Source organism: Carcharodon carcharias, chromosome 14 (assembly GCF_017639515.1).
Source record: "Carcharodon carcharias isolate sCarCar2 chromosome 14, sCarCar2.pri, whole genome shotgun sequence".
Classification (NCBI taxonomy): Eukaryota; Metazoa; Chordata; class Chondrichthyes; order Lamniformes; family Lamnidae; genus Carcharodon; species Carcharodon carcharias.
This window is the reverse complement of record NC_054480.1, coordinates 99,250,052-99,265,397: the sequence shown is the minus strand read 5'-3', so window position 1 is coordinate 99,265,397 and position 15,346 is coordinate 99,250,052. Positions and strand designations below refer to the sequence as shown.

General features: G+C 40.6%; 1 protein-coding gene across 12 annotated transcripts in view; it reads right to left on the bottom strand.

The window, feature by feature from the left end:
• Positions 1–15,346, bottom strand: part of eps15l1a (epidermal growth factor receptor pathway substrate 15-like 1a) — a 375,872-nt gene that overhangs the window by 118,030 nt on the left and 242,496 nt on the right. Inside the window, exon 23 of one of the 12 annotated variants that reach the window (XR_005945120.1) lies at positions 5,228–5,379. The exons of the other annotated variants lie outside the window; for them this stretch is intronic. The gene's annotated coding sequence lies outside the window, so the exon portion shown is untranslated. The remainder of the gene's footprint in view (positions 1–5,227; positions 5,380–15,346) is intronic. 12 annotated transcript variants of the gene reach the window in all.

Sequence of the window (15,346 nt, the reverse complement as noted above, 5' to 3'; positions counted from 1 at the left end):
TGAAGTTCTAGTGCCTGGCTTGGAATCCTAGAATTGAACCACACTGTCTTGGGATGGGAAGGAGTGGGTTGGTGAGGGGAACCAAAAAAAAATAAATTAAATTTTCAGCAGCCAGTTTAATTCATGTCAAAAGCATTTTAAAAAAAACACCTGTATGCCCACAGCATGGTTTGGGAAAAAGTGGAGTAGGTGATGGTAATTCTGTGTTAAATTTAGATGTTAGAAAAATGTTACTTAGCATGTGAAAACCCCCAAGATTTCTAGAAGTCTATAGTTTGCAGAATTTATTAGCTGGTGCTGTATTTGCTTGTGGTTGAAACATAAAAGATGCATCTGGGCCTAAATTAGGCAAAAAAAATAACAACAGTTTTTTGTTCCTCAATTTAATGACATATCTAAGATTGAAATAATTCATATAAGACTTTTTTGTAAACATATTCATCAAATGTGAAATCAGAGTTCCATTGTCTCTACCGTACAGGTGGACTATGAAGCTGTCACAGCACGCCGGCAGAGTCTCTGTTTATTCACTCACAGGCTTGCTGATGTCTTTAATTTGGCTGCTTTTGGAGTCCCTCATAAACTAAATGTTCTTGACAGCCTGTCACCTCCCTGGAGTACTCAGATGGCATGTATAGAACACCAAACTAAACTGCAAATGTTGAAAATCACCATGTGGTCTGTGCACCATTCCCAATCAGCAATTATTGTAATGTTGTTGGTCCTCATTGAATCATAGAAATTTATGGCACAGAAGGAAGCCATTCGGTCCATCATGTGTGCGCCAGTCAAAATAGCAGCTATCCAGCCTAATCCACGTTCCAGCTCTTCATCTATTGCTTTGTAGGTTACTGCTCTTTAAGTGTATATCCAGCTACTTTTTAAATGTGATGAAGGTTTCTGTCCCTACCACCCTTTCAGGTAGTAAGGTCCAGAACCCCCAAGCTCTTGGTGAAAAATACTTTCTTCAATTTCCCCTCAAACCCTTCTTACTTTAAATCGATGTTTCCTGGTTATTGACTTCTCTGCTAGCAGAAATAGACTTTTCCTATTTGTACTATTTAGGCCCCTCAATTAAACGTCTCCTCTGTTCCAAAGAAAACAACCTCAGCCTATCCAATCTTTTCTCACAGCTAAAATTCTCCATTGCAAAGTCCCTAATTGAAAGATGAGGTGCCGATCCTCAAGCTTGGGATTTACAACCTTCTGAATTCAACATCGAGTTCAACAGTTTCAGACTGTAACCCCATTTTGTTTCCTTTTCTTTGCATGTTTTGGCTTTTCTCTTATTTTCACTGACACAGCACATCTCTTCTAGGCACACTCTGTTTCTTTTCTTATCCCATCACCATTCCCATTGATCCTATAAGGCTAAATCTTCTGTTATTCAACCTCTCCTGCCTTCCACTCTACTACAGACCTTCCTTTTGTCCTTGTCCCACCCACCCTTTGCTCAAAACCTATTACATCTCTAACTTTTCCCAGTTCTGACAAAAGATCCTTGACCTGAAACACTAACTCTGTTTCTCTGCCAGACCTGCTGAGTTTTTCCAGCAATTTTTGTTTTTGTCCCAGAGTAACCTCCCTGCTCATACAGTCTTTGCCTCAGCTGATAAGGGAAAGTGCCCCGTATGCCTTAGCAATCTTATCTATCAATTCCATCACATTTCAGAAAGGCTGACTAATATATTGATATCTTCCTGCAGTTTACAGCTTTCTTCCTCATTATCAATCACATGGTCAATTTTTGTATCATCTGCAAATTTCTTAATCATGCCCCATTTATCTAAATCATTATATACCACAAAAAACAAGGAAGGCTAGTACTGAGCCCTTTGGAACTCAACGCGAAACAGTCTTCCTGCTACAACAACTCACTTCAGGTTTCTAGAGAACACAAAAACACAAGAAATAGGAGGAGTAAACCATGGGGCCTGTCGATCCTGCTCCGCCATTCAATATTACCATCTTGGGCTTCAAATCCATTTTCCCGCCCACTCCCCATATTCCTAAATTCCCTGAGAGGCTAAAAATCTGTCTATCCCAGTCTTAAATGTATTCAGCAAGGTGCTTCTCTTTCCACTGTTAATATGGCAATCTATCTTCCTGTGGAGCTAAGGCCAATGGGATTCTTTCTGACCTTGAGCTATTGGGAATGGGTGGGGGAATCAGCTAGGGTTCCCAAGCATCTCTGCTATTGTGCAACCACCACTGAAAAATGGGTTAAAACAAAATGGGGCTCTGATCTCATGCATTGCCAAGTTAAATATCTTGCCAATTCTCCTCGGCTAAGTTTACAGATGAAGAATCTCATTTCACTAAGGTAATTGATGGCTGCTGGTGCACAAGAGTCAGCACCTTGGGCTTTAGAAAGCTTGAAAATAAAAATAAATGTTTAAATGGAAGAAGAAACAGAACTTCTCAGATGCATTTTTAACAATGAAGATCCATCAGAGGAAATATGATGCCAAGAAAGTCCATGGGCGAAGGACTAACGGTGTAGTCAAATAAAGTGCTTTTTAACCGTTGATCACAAGAATATATTTTTAAAAATCAAGATAGATCTGAATTTGCCTCACTGAAGGGCATCAATAAGATTTAGTAATTCAACCATTTTGCTGCAGGAAGAATGTAAGGATGTGTTCACTCAGCACAAAAAGTTTGAAACAAATTGATGAACTGAAGGTTAAGAACATTTGAAAAAGGAGCAGTAGGCCATTTGGCCCTCAAATCGGTTCTGCCAGTCATTAAGACCATGTCTGATCTGATGGGCTTAACTCCGCTTTCCTGTCCCCTATAGCCCTCAACATCTTTGTCAGTCAAAAATCTGTCTAACTCAGCGTTGAATATAATTAACAATCCAGCCTCCACTGCTCTCTGGGGGATGGAATTCCAAACACTAACAAGCCTCACAGAAGAAATTCCTTCTCATCTCCATCTTAAATGGGAGATACCCATTTTGAAACTGTGCACCCTAGTTCTAGATTCCCCAATAAGGGGAAACATACTCTCAGCACCCTGTCAAGCATCCTCAGGATCTTATATATTTCAAAAGATCACCTCTCATTCTTCTAAAGTCCAATGTGTATAGGCTCAATCTGCTTAACCTTTCCTCATAAGACAACCCCATTCATTGAGTTGAGTTGCCAGAAAAATAGTTGATATGGCTGGTTAATGGGGTGAGATAATTAATTTTTAAAAATGGAGAAAGAGAAGAGAACCCTGGAAAATCCTTAATATATATGGCAAAAGACTGAGGAAAATCTACTGACTGCAGTAATTTGAGACAAAACTGAATAGCCAGGAACATTGCTATGGTAGGAGAATGCACAATAATTATTTATTTAGAAATATAGCACCAGACTTGACAAAGGCTTCAGAAATATCCATGGTCTTTACAAATGATTCTCCAAACTGTTAGAGGGGATAGCTCCAGGGTGCATATCATCAGAAAGATGATCAGTAGTGAAAATCAAATTGGTGGTCACAGGTCAGGCCACATTCTGCAAAGTGATGGTGCATTGAGAGCTAGTAGCAATTATCATTAACACTGAAAAATACAGATAGAAGGGCAATGTGGGGGTAGTTAAAAAGGTAAAAGGTCAACAACAATAATGTGCATTTATATAGAGCCTGCAAAGTAGCAAAACATCCCAAGATGTTCACAGGAGCATTATCAAATAAAATTTAATACTAAGACATATAAGGAGATATTAGAACATGCAATGAATACTATGGTCAAAGAGGTAGGTTTTAAGCAGAGGTTTAAAGGAAGAAAGAGAGTTAGAGAGACAGAAAGGTTTATGGAAGGGTTCCCAGCAGTTAGGGCCCAGGCTGCTGGAGGCATCGCCACTAGTGGTGCAGCAATGAAATTCAAGAATTGCAAGAGGCCGAAACTGGAGGAGCACAGGCTAGAGGAGGTTACAGAGATAAGAAGACGACAGATTTGAAAACAAGAATAAGAATTTCAAAATGGTGTTGCTGCTGACTAGAAGCCAATATAGGTCAACGAGCATAAAGGTGATGGATGAACGGGACGTGCAAAGTATTAGGATATTGGCAGCATGTCTTTGGGTGAAATCAAATTTATGAAGCGTGCAAGATGGGAAGCTAGTTATAACTTTAATGTTTATTTTTCACTTCTCAATCACGGTCCATATCGCTGTTCCATTCTCTACTAAATTACACTGCAGCCTCTATTCTAATGAAAATAGCGGATGTTAGCTGAGGTAACAGCAGGCTGCTAAAATTGTCCTTGGAGTTTCAAAACGGGGTGGGAAAGGGAAAGAAAATATCAACTGATATTCAGATCCTATATGGAAACAGGGAGAGAGAGAGCAGCAGGTTGGCTTGGATGTGATGTCTTCTCGGATAGAATGGACCATCAATATTCATCGTCAAGGTTCACACATAAACATTGGCTATATAGACAAGTTATGGGAGAACAACCAATGTCTTTGGAACTGTAGTCCCAGTCATGGCCTAAGAAGGGGAGAAATATAGCCATGGGACCACCACTGCAGATTGATTACTGTGAATGTGTTATTTGTTCTCAGATATAGGTCATTGGAAATGTCATCTTCAATGGCCCAGCCAATCTAGGAGTCATTAATAACCTACCATTGGCTTGCTGGTTAATCTCTGAATAACATAAATGAGCCAGTGGTTTGTTTTTCTTAAAACAATGGCCATTCTTTTCTGGAACAGGGCTACAAATGACTGGACCTATTGAATTTGTTTTTGTAATCCATCATGGTGGGATTTACACACTCAACTTTTGGGTTGTCAGTCCTGTACCATAACCACCACACACCCAATTCTGACCATTATTGAATAAAACAGCTCTCATTTGTGTATTTTTCAAACACACATTAAACAATAAAATGGATATACAAACTGATGCCCTTGAACTTCAGATTTCTGAACACTTAAATGTTTGCTCTAATAGTTCATAACATTGAAAATCCTTTAATGACATTAGAGTCTTATGGGTACACCCAAAGATCTTCTGTTAATTTCAGATTCCAAATTTCACATACTAAGTTTTAAAACCACTATTTACAGTAATGACACTGATAGAACATATTTAAATCCTGCAACTCTCAACCAATTGGTAACTTTTTCTTGTTCATAAATATTACATCAACTCATCTTTTGAGTTAAGACATTAAACTGAGGGACTTGCTAAAACGGGCATAAAAATTCATGTTTGAAGAGGAGAATTCACCTGGTATCCTGGCCGATGTTCCTCTCGTAATCAACATCATTATAAACAAAGTCTGAGAGACTCTGGGTGTGCAAATTAGTTTCCACATGTGCCAATGGCTGCACTTCCAAAGTAATCCATTATAACCTGCCATTGGCTTGTAGGTTCACCTCCTGAATAACGCAAATGAGCAGATTTATTGAATTTGTTTTTGCAACGTTCTATGGTGGGATTTACAAAGTGTTTTGAGATGTCTTGGGGATGAAATGCTTTGGTGGGTATCTGCTGAAACAAAGGAAACTGGCAACTGACAGAAGAACAATAAAACCTCTCTGTATAACAGTCAGCTGCAGGGCTGTACGGTGACTGAAGCTGTGCATGAACAGAACACGATTGCAGCATAAAGTGAATATGAAGATAGTACAATGGAGTGGGAGAGATGTGCTAAAACCAATAGGAAATCCTGCTCTATATTATCTTCAGGGCAAGTCTGTGATGTGACAATTTCACCTAATTTTAAACTTTCATTAGTGCTGGGAACCTGTACCACCCAACACTCACACATACGACTATTAATATCGGGACTCGCATTTAACTTTCCAATTACCAATGTGAAAATTGAAAACACTGCTTTCAGAGCTCCACCTACCTCTGCTGAATTGGAAACAAGTCACACTGTGCATACATGTGAGAACTGTTTCTCAAAGTCTTTTTTTTTTACACTGAACACCGTGATAAATCATTAGATGTAGGCAAACACCAGTATGTTATTTTAAGCACAAATTTCAATCAGCTTACTACAGGTAGGATTGGCCCAGGTTAATGTGGGCAGACAAATTTAAAGATATACATATGTGGTGGATACAAGTGCAAGAAGTAATGGCATTTAAGTCATTGCAATAAGGATTGGCATGAAGACTGAGAGAGAGAGAAGCCAGGAAATTATAAACCTGCTAGTCTAACATCTGTTGTGAGGAAATTATTGGAATCTATAACTAAGGACAAAGTGACTGGGCACAAAGAAAAATTTAGCAGATCAGAGAGAGCCAACATGGATTTGTCACGTTAGGCTATGTCTACTGAATAATTTTAATATTTTGAGCAAGTAACCCAGGCAGGGGAATGTCTATGGATGCTGTTTCTAAGGACATCCAGTAGGATAACTAATAAGGTTCCACATGGAAAACTTAGCTAAAGTTAAAGCTCATATAATTGAAGGCAAAGTATTGACTTGTTTAGGTAGTTGGTTAGAAGACAGAGAAAAAAAAAAGGTAGGGATAACGGATATGTAAATGAATCTTATGGAAGTGACCAGCGGTGTCCCACATGGATCTCTGCTGGTGCCTCAACTATTCACTACATGCATTAGTGACTTAGATGACACAACTTTTTTCCAAGATAAAATCAAAATACTGCGGATGCTGGAAATCTGAAACAAAAACAGAAATTGCTGGAAAAACTCAGCAGCTCTAACAGCATCTGTGGAGAGAAAAACAGAGTTAATGTTTTGAGTCTGTATGATCTTCAAACAGACTTAACATTTCAAGTCCGTTTGACTCTTCATACAGAATTGAAAAATTAACTCTGTTTGAAGATCATACAGACTCAAAACGTTAACTCTGTTTTTCTCTCCACAGATGCTGTTAGACCTGCTGAGCTTTTCCAGCATTTTCTGTTTTTGTTTCAGTTTTTTTCCAAGTTTGCTGATGACACAAAGGTTGATGGCACAGTAAGTAATGCAGTAAGAGTGGTTGAAAGAGGACATGGAGATAGTAACCACCACCAAGAAGAGTGGGCAAAAAGAGGACCCAGCAGAAGTCAGCAGCACCGAGAAGAACTGGGAAAAAAAGGACCTGGAGGCAGTCAGCAGCACGTAGAACAGCAGGTGAAAAGAGGACCCAGAGGTGGTCAGCAACCTTGGTCAGAAGAGCTGTCCAATCCAGTCCAGCCTGTAGCTCCAGGGCAGAGCAGCCACATTGAGAAAAATCAAATGTGACTTCACAGGAAAACAGATAAGTGGTTGGTTGGTGAATATTTTGCTTTTTATCTTCAAAACTTCTGCATTTTATTAGTTGCAGTAAGGTTTACTAGCATTGCTGAAAAATGACACACATCGAAGCTTTTCATCTTGCACTCATCAGGACAATCATAAGAATACCAATAGAAGGGGAAGCAACAATTTATACTGTGTGAGAGGAGAGTGCTGATTAGTTGGCGAGTGGCCTCTGATTGATGGAGGCATTGCCAGTGATGGTGACTGACAGTTAACTGCCAAACATTGTTTGAAATTTAAACCAGGCAGCTTAACTCTGATTGGTCAAGGCGTTGCCCAGAGGAATGAGTCAGCAAATGGCTCTCCATTTTGGTTAGCTGAAACAGGCGCAATGTGTGTACATTCTTTCTGTCTGCAAAGAGCAGGGCCCTGTATGTTAATATAAGTAGCTTCCAATATATGCAAATGCACCACACTGCAAGCCCTTAAATTGGCTGCCAGTGTAATTTTTAGCACAATGAAGGCTATTTAGCAAATGTCGTCCAATTGCGGAATCACATCTAATGTTGGACACTGTGTTTTGAGTTTTGCAAGCACAGGTTGGTTAGGTATGGTCTGTACCTTGCCCACTGCGAATATTGATGGGGAGATGCTGTTTGATTTGATCCACCAGTCTTTGGGATGTATGGCCTACATAACTAGCATCACACAGACACTGAAATTCATATACCACATTACTCATTTGTGTGATAGGCAGAATATCTTTTTGGTTTGACGACAGCATCCTGTTAGTGGCGAATACCATTTGTGTTGCTTCTGCATAGTAGCAGCGTGAAACAGCTAGCTTTACCTGTTGCTCAAATGTTTGAGATACCTTGCCCTTCCAGGGTAATCTGAGGTAGACGGGGCACTTTTTAGGGATAAAAGTGACGGCCTTAAGCCCGTTCATAATACAGCATGAAATGATCTGGTCAGGGTAGCCATTATTCCGCAGGATGCCTTTGATGCACCCTATTTCAGCATCAAGCTTGTACGGTGAGCAAATGGTTTGGGCTCTATTTACAAGGTTGTCGATAAGACCAATCTTATAGTAAGTGAAACTTTAAGAATCCCAACACGTATATTGAATAGTGAAGGTAGGCTTGCGGTAGACCATGGTAGAGAACCCCTGGAAGATTTCTCAACTAGTACATCAAGGAAAGGGAGTTCATTTGACTGCTCCATTTCAAAGGTGAATTTGAGCGCAGGATGGAGCCCATTAAGACCTGTAAGGAAATTATTACATGCAGCTGCCGATTTAACCATGGTGAAAACGTATCATCCATACTTAGGAAATATGTGAGGGGTAGGAGATTAAGTGTCATTCCATCGAAGGCATGTTTCTCATGGAACCCAACAAAGAATTTTGTGAGAGTTGGACCTAGAGGGGATCCCATGGCAATACCATCTACTTGGGCATACATGGTGTCATTAACTGAACTAAACTACGTGAGCTGCCGAGTTCATAAGTTCGGTGAATACTGATTCGCACAATGGTGGCGGGTCTAGATTGCCATGATATAGTGCTGCAGCACAAATATCCATGGCTTCCTTAAGTGGAACATTGTTGAATAGGCTAGCAATATCAAACAAGCACACGGACACAGCATTACTATCGGTGTGCATGTCCTGTATGGCCTTCACAAATGTGATGGAATCCTTCCACTTGTATGTGGAAAACTTGCTCAAAACTGGTTGTGATAATTCGCCCAACCATTCGGCCAATTCATGTTGTGCAGAACCGGTCATAGATAAGGTAGGGTGTAAATGGACAACACTCGTGTGCATCTTGGGCAGCCCGTACATATACAGACAAAGCCAGGCGTGAGGATGAACCTTGTCATGTGTATCACGTGGCAGCTCATCGCTCTTACATAAGTCCAGCAAGCATTTTTTTAAGCTTACTTTCAAGCAAGGCTGTCTAGTCTTTTTTAGCAGCAAGTCCAATGGACACAAATTAGGATCCATCATTGAGAAAGGTGCGCATTCTGTTGATATAGTCACACTTGTTAAGCACGACCATTCCCATCCTTTTGTCAGGTTTACTGATGTATATGTCTGGGTTGATCTTTAGGCCTCACAATGCTGTAAGACATTGGCGTTGCATATGAAAGTCAGACAAGTCATTTGGACTCCTTTAATATGTGTGCACTAAATCAGCTAGGTGTGCTTTCAAGGATTCAGTGTCTTCAGTTTGTGGCAGGATAGTTGGGAGTAGAGGAGTTCAAACTCAGCAAATATCTCTTGTTTGATTTGGGATGAAGGCACAACAAAATTTGCACTTCAAAAGTTTATTAAAAGTTGTAACGATTATAGGGAATAGCAGTGTTAATTATAAATTACTTAACACACAATAAAGATAGCAGGACAAGTGATGTGTTGCAAGTGCAGAATGTGGACAGCTTAGATGCTGGTGTGATACAAGGCAAATATGTCTGCAGTAAGTGTCTGCGGCCTGAGAAGTTTTGGCTCAGAGCTGCAGACATGCGATGCATCAGAGAGGAGGAAAGTTAGCTGGACACTTTGTACCAGGAGGCAGTCATACCCCTTAGGATAGGTTTTCTGATTTGGTCACTGGTCAGGGCAAGAAGGGTGTGACTGCGAGTGAGACACGTATGGGGACCAGGATGAAAGAAGTGGAGGAGCCACAGCCTTTGCAATTGTCTAACAGGTTCAAGGTTCTTGCAGCCTTTTTTGGGTGAAAGCATTGGCTGAAGGGTAAATGAGCAAACTAACCACGGCACCATGGTACAGGAAGCCATTCAAGTTGGGGGGGCAGGGGTGCAGTTAATGAGAACTTTGTGGTAGTTGGCGACAGTATAGTCAGAGGGATAGGCACAGTTCTCTGCAGACAAGAGCGGGAGTCTAGGCGGCAGTGCCAGGGTTTGGGACATCTGCTTTGGGCTGGAGGGAAACTTGTATTGGGAGGGGAAGGATCCCGTGATCATGGATGACGTAGGTATAAACGACATAGGCAGAACTAGGAAAAAGGTTCTGCTGAGTGAGTATGAGCAGCTAGGGGCCAAATTAAAAATCAGTACCTCAAAGATAATGATCTCTGAATTACTAAGATTAAAGCAAAATACTGCAGACGCTGGAAATCTGAAAGAAAAACAGAAAATGCTGGAAAAACTCAGCAGGTCTAACAGCATCTGTGGAGAGAAAAACACGAGTTAACATTTCGAGTTCGTCTGACTCTGAAGAGTTACACGGACTCAAAACGTTAATTCTGTCTCTCTCCACAGGTAATGTTAGACCTCCTGATTTTTCTAGCATTTTCTGTTTTTATCTCTGAATTAATACTACCTGAGCCACGAGCAAATTGGAGTAGGGTAAATAAGATTAGAGAGTTAAATATGTGGCTCAAAGATTGGTGTGGGAAAAATGGTTTTTGATTCATGGGGCACTGACACCAGTACTGGGAAAGTGGGAGCTGCACTACTGGGATGGTCTTCACCTGAACTGTGCTGGGACAAGTGTTCTGGTGAGTCATATAACAGGAGTGGTAGAGAGGGCTTTAAACTAAATTGGGCTAAGGGATCAAGTTTGGGAATAAGGGGAATGATTATCAGAGCATGGCAAGATCAGGCAGAGTGTGTAAACTTAATATTGCACCAGCCACAGGCTCTGTATCAGAATGCACTCTGAATTAATGATGAACAAGCTCTTGGGCAATGCGGCAATCAAATCCTAGCATGAACAGCAACCTTCAAGAAGGAAAAAAGATTGCTTCATACAATATTAAGTTTCAATTGACCACAATCAGTTTGCCATATGTACCTTTGTATGAACGTCCAGCACAAAGGGCTGCTGTAGATTTGGTACTTCACAAATGCTGAGCTTTGTATTTTACCCAAGTGCACACTCTTGAATGAAAACTGGAAAATCCCACATTTCCTGCTTATCAATGCAATCTGAATGATTGCTGCACCCTGTAGCAAGTACAGTGAGCCTTGCAGGTTTATTTAAAATGGCAGCAGCCATATTTTATACCTACTTTGTAGACAGTGCAGAATACAAGCTGCTAAACCTTTGAAATAAACACCATCGCACAAGCAGCTTTGAAAACACTCTCCGTACAGGTTATGCAGAGTCAGAGGATTATTAACATTTGCTATTAACCAATATATCCAGATTAAAGACTCACTTATCATGTGCTGTGCCTTAAAGGGAAGAGCCATTTGGAATTGAGCTAACTTATGACATTTACCACCTCCCTTATGGTCCTGTGCTGTTGGGAATCTCCCATAGAATTGCTATAAAGTAAGACGCGTAATTGATAGCTACCTTGATGCCAAAGGTGATTGATCTTCACAACATAAAAGCAATATTCCCTGAGCTAAATAAATTGAGCTGGTACTGGGGCACTCTCCTCACAGACTGTGTAAGCTCTTCCCCACATACATTAATCATTTACAGGCATCAAGGCTTTAAAACAAAGGTTTCTTGAACACAACTTCAGAAATAGTTACTGTACATGCATTCTAATAATATATCCAGAAAAGTATTTTCTAAAACTAAATTGCAGCCTACACAGGAGTCCTGGAAAACAGTTAGTTTTGTACAGTGCTACTCCTTGACTTTTAACAAATAGACCATACAGTTGTTTTATATATAAAATGGCACAGAAATTACACTGAAACAGTGTAAGCGTCAAATAGTTACACAGAGTGGATTCATTGTAAACAGTCTGTAAAAGCTGAAAATTTACTGAGTGCAGAGGGGAAGGGATGTGTTGCTTTTTGTGTCCATTACTTGTAATGATTCATATAAGCTCAAGGCAGTGTGCATTTAAAAGTTTTTTCTAGCGTTTTACTGCTTAGTATGTGAAGTAGTTATAAATAATCTAGACCAAGCTATGGCACAGCTGGTTGACAGTCTGGACTGCAGTTGTGGACAGCGAGACTACAGTGAGCAAACACATCTGCAGTAGCTGTCTTCATCTTTAATCTCCTGCTCAGAGCCATTGAGCTGGATTGCGAGTTTGGGATACTGCAACGCATAAGGGAGGGGCAGCGGTATCTGAAATGTTTGCTACAGACCTTGGTCACATTTCATAGAGAGCTACAAGCTCTGAATGGGGTTGACATGAACAATAGTGTACAGAAGACCAAAAGCCAAGTAAGATATATAACTAGGACATGCAGAAACCATTGCTATCCAATGAGTACAAAATACTTGCTATCTGTGCGAATAAAGACTGTTGGTACAGACAGCTACAATGCTAACCATATGAGGTGAGGGGAGCGTAATGTGTAGTTGTAAAGGATTCAGTAATTTGGTGGATGGTTAGCATCCTTTCCAAAGGGGATGGAGGGTCTCACATGGTTTGTTGCCAACTTGGTGTCAAGATGAGCAACATCTCAAAACAACTTGAAAGGACATTGGAGGAGGAGGGAAAGATCCAGTCATTGTGGAACCAAAAACGATAGTGAAGAGTAGGCAAGATCCTTTTGAGAGTACCAGGAAATGAAACTAAATAACAGGACTGCATTATAATCTCTGGGTTATTATCCGAACCACATGCAAACTGACATGGGAATAAGCATGGAAAAACTCAGCAGGTCTGGCAGCATCGGCAGAGAAGAAAAGAGTTGACGTTTCGAGTCCTCATGACCCTTCGACAGAACTAGGTGAATCCCAGGAAGGGTTGAAATATAAGCTGGTTTAAGGTGGTGGTGGTGGGGGGCGGGGGGGGTTGTTGTTGGGTGGGGGGAGAGAAGTGGAGGGGGGTGGTATGGTTGTAGGTAAAAGCAGTGATAGAAGCAGATCATCAAAAGATGTCACAGACGGCAGAACAAAAGAACACATAGGTGTCGACGTTGGTGATATTATCTAAACGAATGTGCAAATTAAGAATGGATGGTAGGGCACTCAAGGTATAGCTCTAGTGGGGGTGGGGGGAGCATAAAAGATTTAAAAATATTTAAAAATAATGGAAATAGGAGGGAAAAAGAAAAATCAATATAATTTATTGGAAAAAAACAAAAGGAAGGGGGAAGAAACGGAAAGGGGGTGGGGATGGAGGAGGGAGGTCAAGACCTAAAGTTGTTGAATTCAATATTCAGTCCGGAAGGCTGTAAAGTGCCTAGTCGGAAGATGAGGTGTTGTTCCTCCAGTTTGCGTTGGGCTTCACTGGAACAATGCAGCAAGCCAAGGACAGACATGTGGGCAAGAGAGCAGGGTCTTGACCTCCCTCCTCCATCCCCACCCCCTCCCCCCTCTGTTTCTTCCCCCTTCCTTTTGTTTTTTTCCAATAAATTATATTGATTTTTCTTTTTCCCTCCTATTTCCATTATTTTTAAATATTTTTAAATCTTTTATGCTCCCCCCACCCCCACTAGAGCTATACCTTGAGTGCCCTACCATCCATTCTTAATTTGCACATTTGTTTAGATAATATCACCAACTTCGACACCTATGTGTTCTTTTGTTCTGCCGTCTGTGACATCTTTTGATGATCTGCTTCTATCACTGCTTTTGCCTACAACCACACCACCCCCCTCCACTTCTCTCCCCCCACCCAACACCCACCCACCCCCACCACCACCTTAAACCAGCTTATATTTCAACCCTTCCTGGGATTCACCTAGTTCTGTCGAAGGGTCATGAGGACTCGAAACGTCAACTCTTTTCTTCTCTGCCGATGCTGCCAGACCTGCTGAGTTTTTCCAGGTAATTTTGTTTTTGTTTTGGATTTCCAGCATCCGCAGTTTTTTGTTTTTGTTTTTATCTCTGGGAATAAGCATATTGGGGAGGTGAACATGTGGCTGTAGCAGTAGTGTATGAATAGAAGGGTTCCATTCCATGAGACAATGGCACCACTACTAGGACAGGAAGGAACTGTATCGGTGGGACAGGCCCCATTTAAACTGGGTTGGGATGGGGGCTCTTAAGGAAAGGATACTAGGGTGGTCACAAAGGCTTTAAACTGGGGATTGGAGGAGGGGGAGGGCACAAGTGAAAACTGTAGTGTAAATAACAGTTCAAAAACAAAAAGGGAAGTACAGTAACATACAGAAATCATGCTTTAAGTGCTACAGTTTGAAGCAAAAACAAAAAGATGTAAAGTAATTAAACTAGGAAAGAAAAATAAGTAACGTATGAGTAAAGAAGGGCAGGTTCAAGTATGTGACTGAAATAAGCGTTTCTTAAACAAATGTACTGAACATATGGAATAAAGTGAATGAATTACAGGCACAAATTTAACTTGGGGAATATGACATGTTAGCCATAACTGAGAAATAGCTGCAAGATGTTCAGGACTGGGAGTTAAATGTACCAGGTGATTTGGCCCAAAGGAAAGTTGGGGAAAATGGTAGAGGGGCAGGATTAAGGGTCAAATCATTTCAATATTAAGAGAGAACATAAAAAGGGGTAAGCAGACAGTGGAGAGTTTATGGGTAGAATTAAGAACTAAGAAAGGATTAATAAAAAGTGGATGTTGTATATAGGTCCCTTGATAACAGCTGTAAATTAACAATGTATAAATTAGAGATTAGCCAAGCACGTAGTAAAGGCAGGGTGATTTTAACTTTCACATAGATTACAATAGCACATCAGAAAGGCAGTGAGTGTGTGTGTCTGTTCAGGGTAGTTTTCTACAGCAATATAACCTAGAACCAACAAGGAAGCAGGCCATACTAGATTTAGTAAAGAGCCAGTTTAGCTAACAACCTAACAGTCGTAAACATTCATAATATGATCATAATATGATGTGTATGACGCATAAAATTATCAAGCGCTATGAAGAGATTAAGTAAATGGACAAAACTGTGGCAAATAGATTTCAATGTCAGCAAATGTGAGGTCATCTACTTTGGGCCTAAAAAGAATAGGACAGAGTGCTTTCTAAATGGTGAAAAGCTAGAGACATGTGGAGGTCCCTAAAGACTTGTGAGTCCATATACATAACCCATTAAAATGTCATAAACAAATATGGAAAATAATGAAAAGATTAACAGAATGCTGGCCTTTATAACGAGAAGATGAGAAGACCACACTTGGAGTACTGCAAGCAGTTCTGTGCACTACATCTCAAGAAGGATTTATCGGCCTTAGAAGGAGTGCAGCATAGATTTAGCAAAATAATACCTAGACTCCAAGGA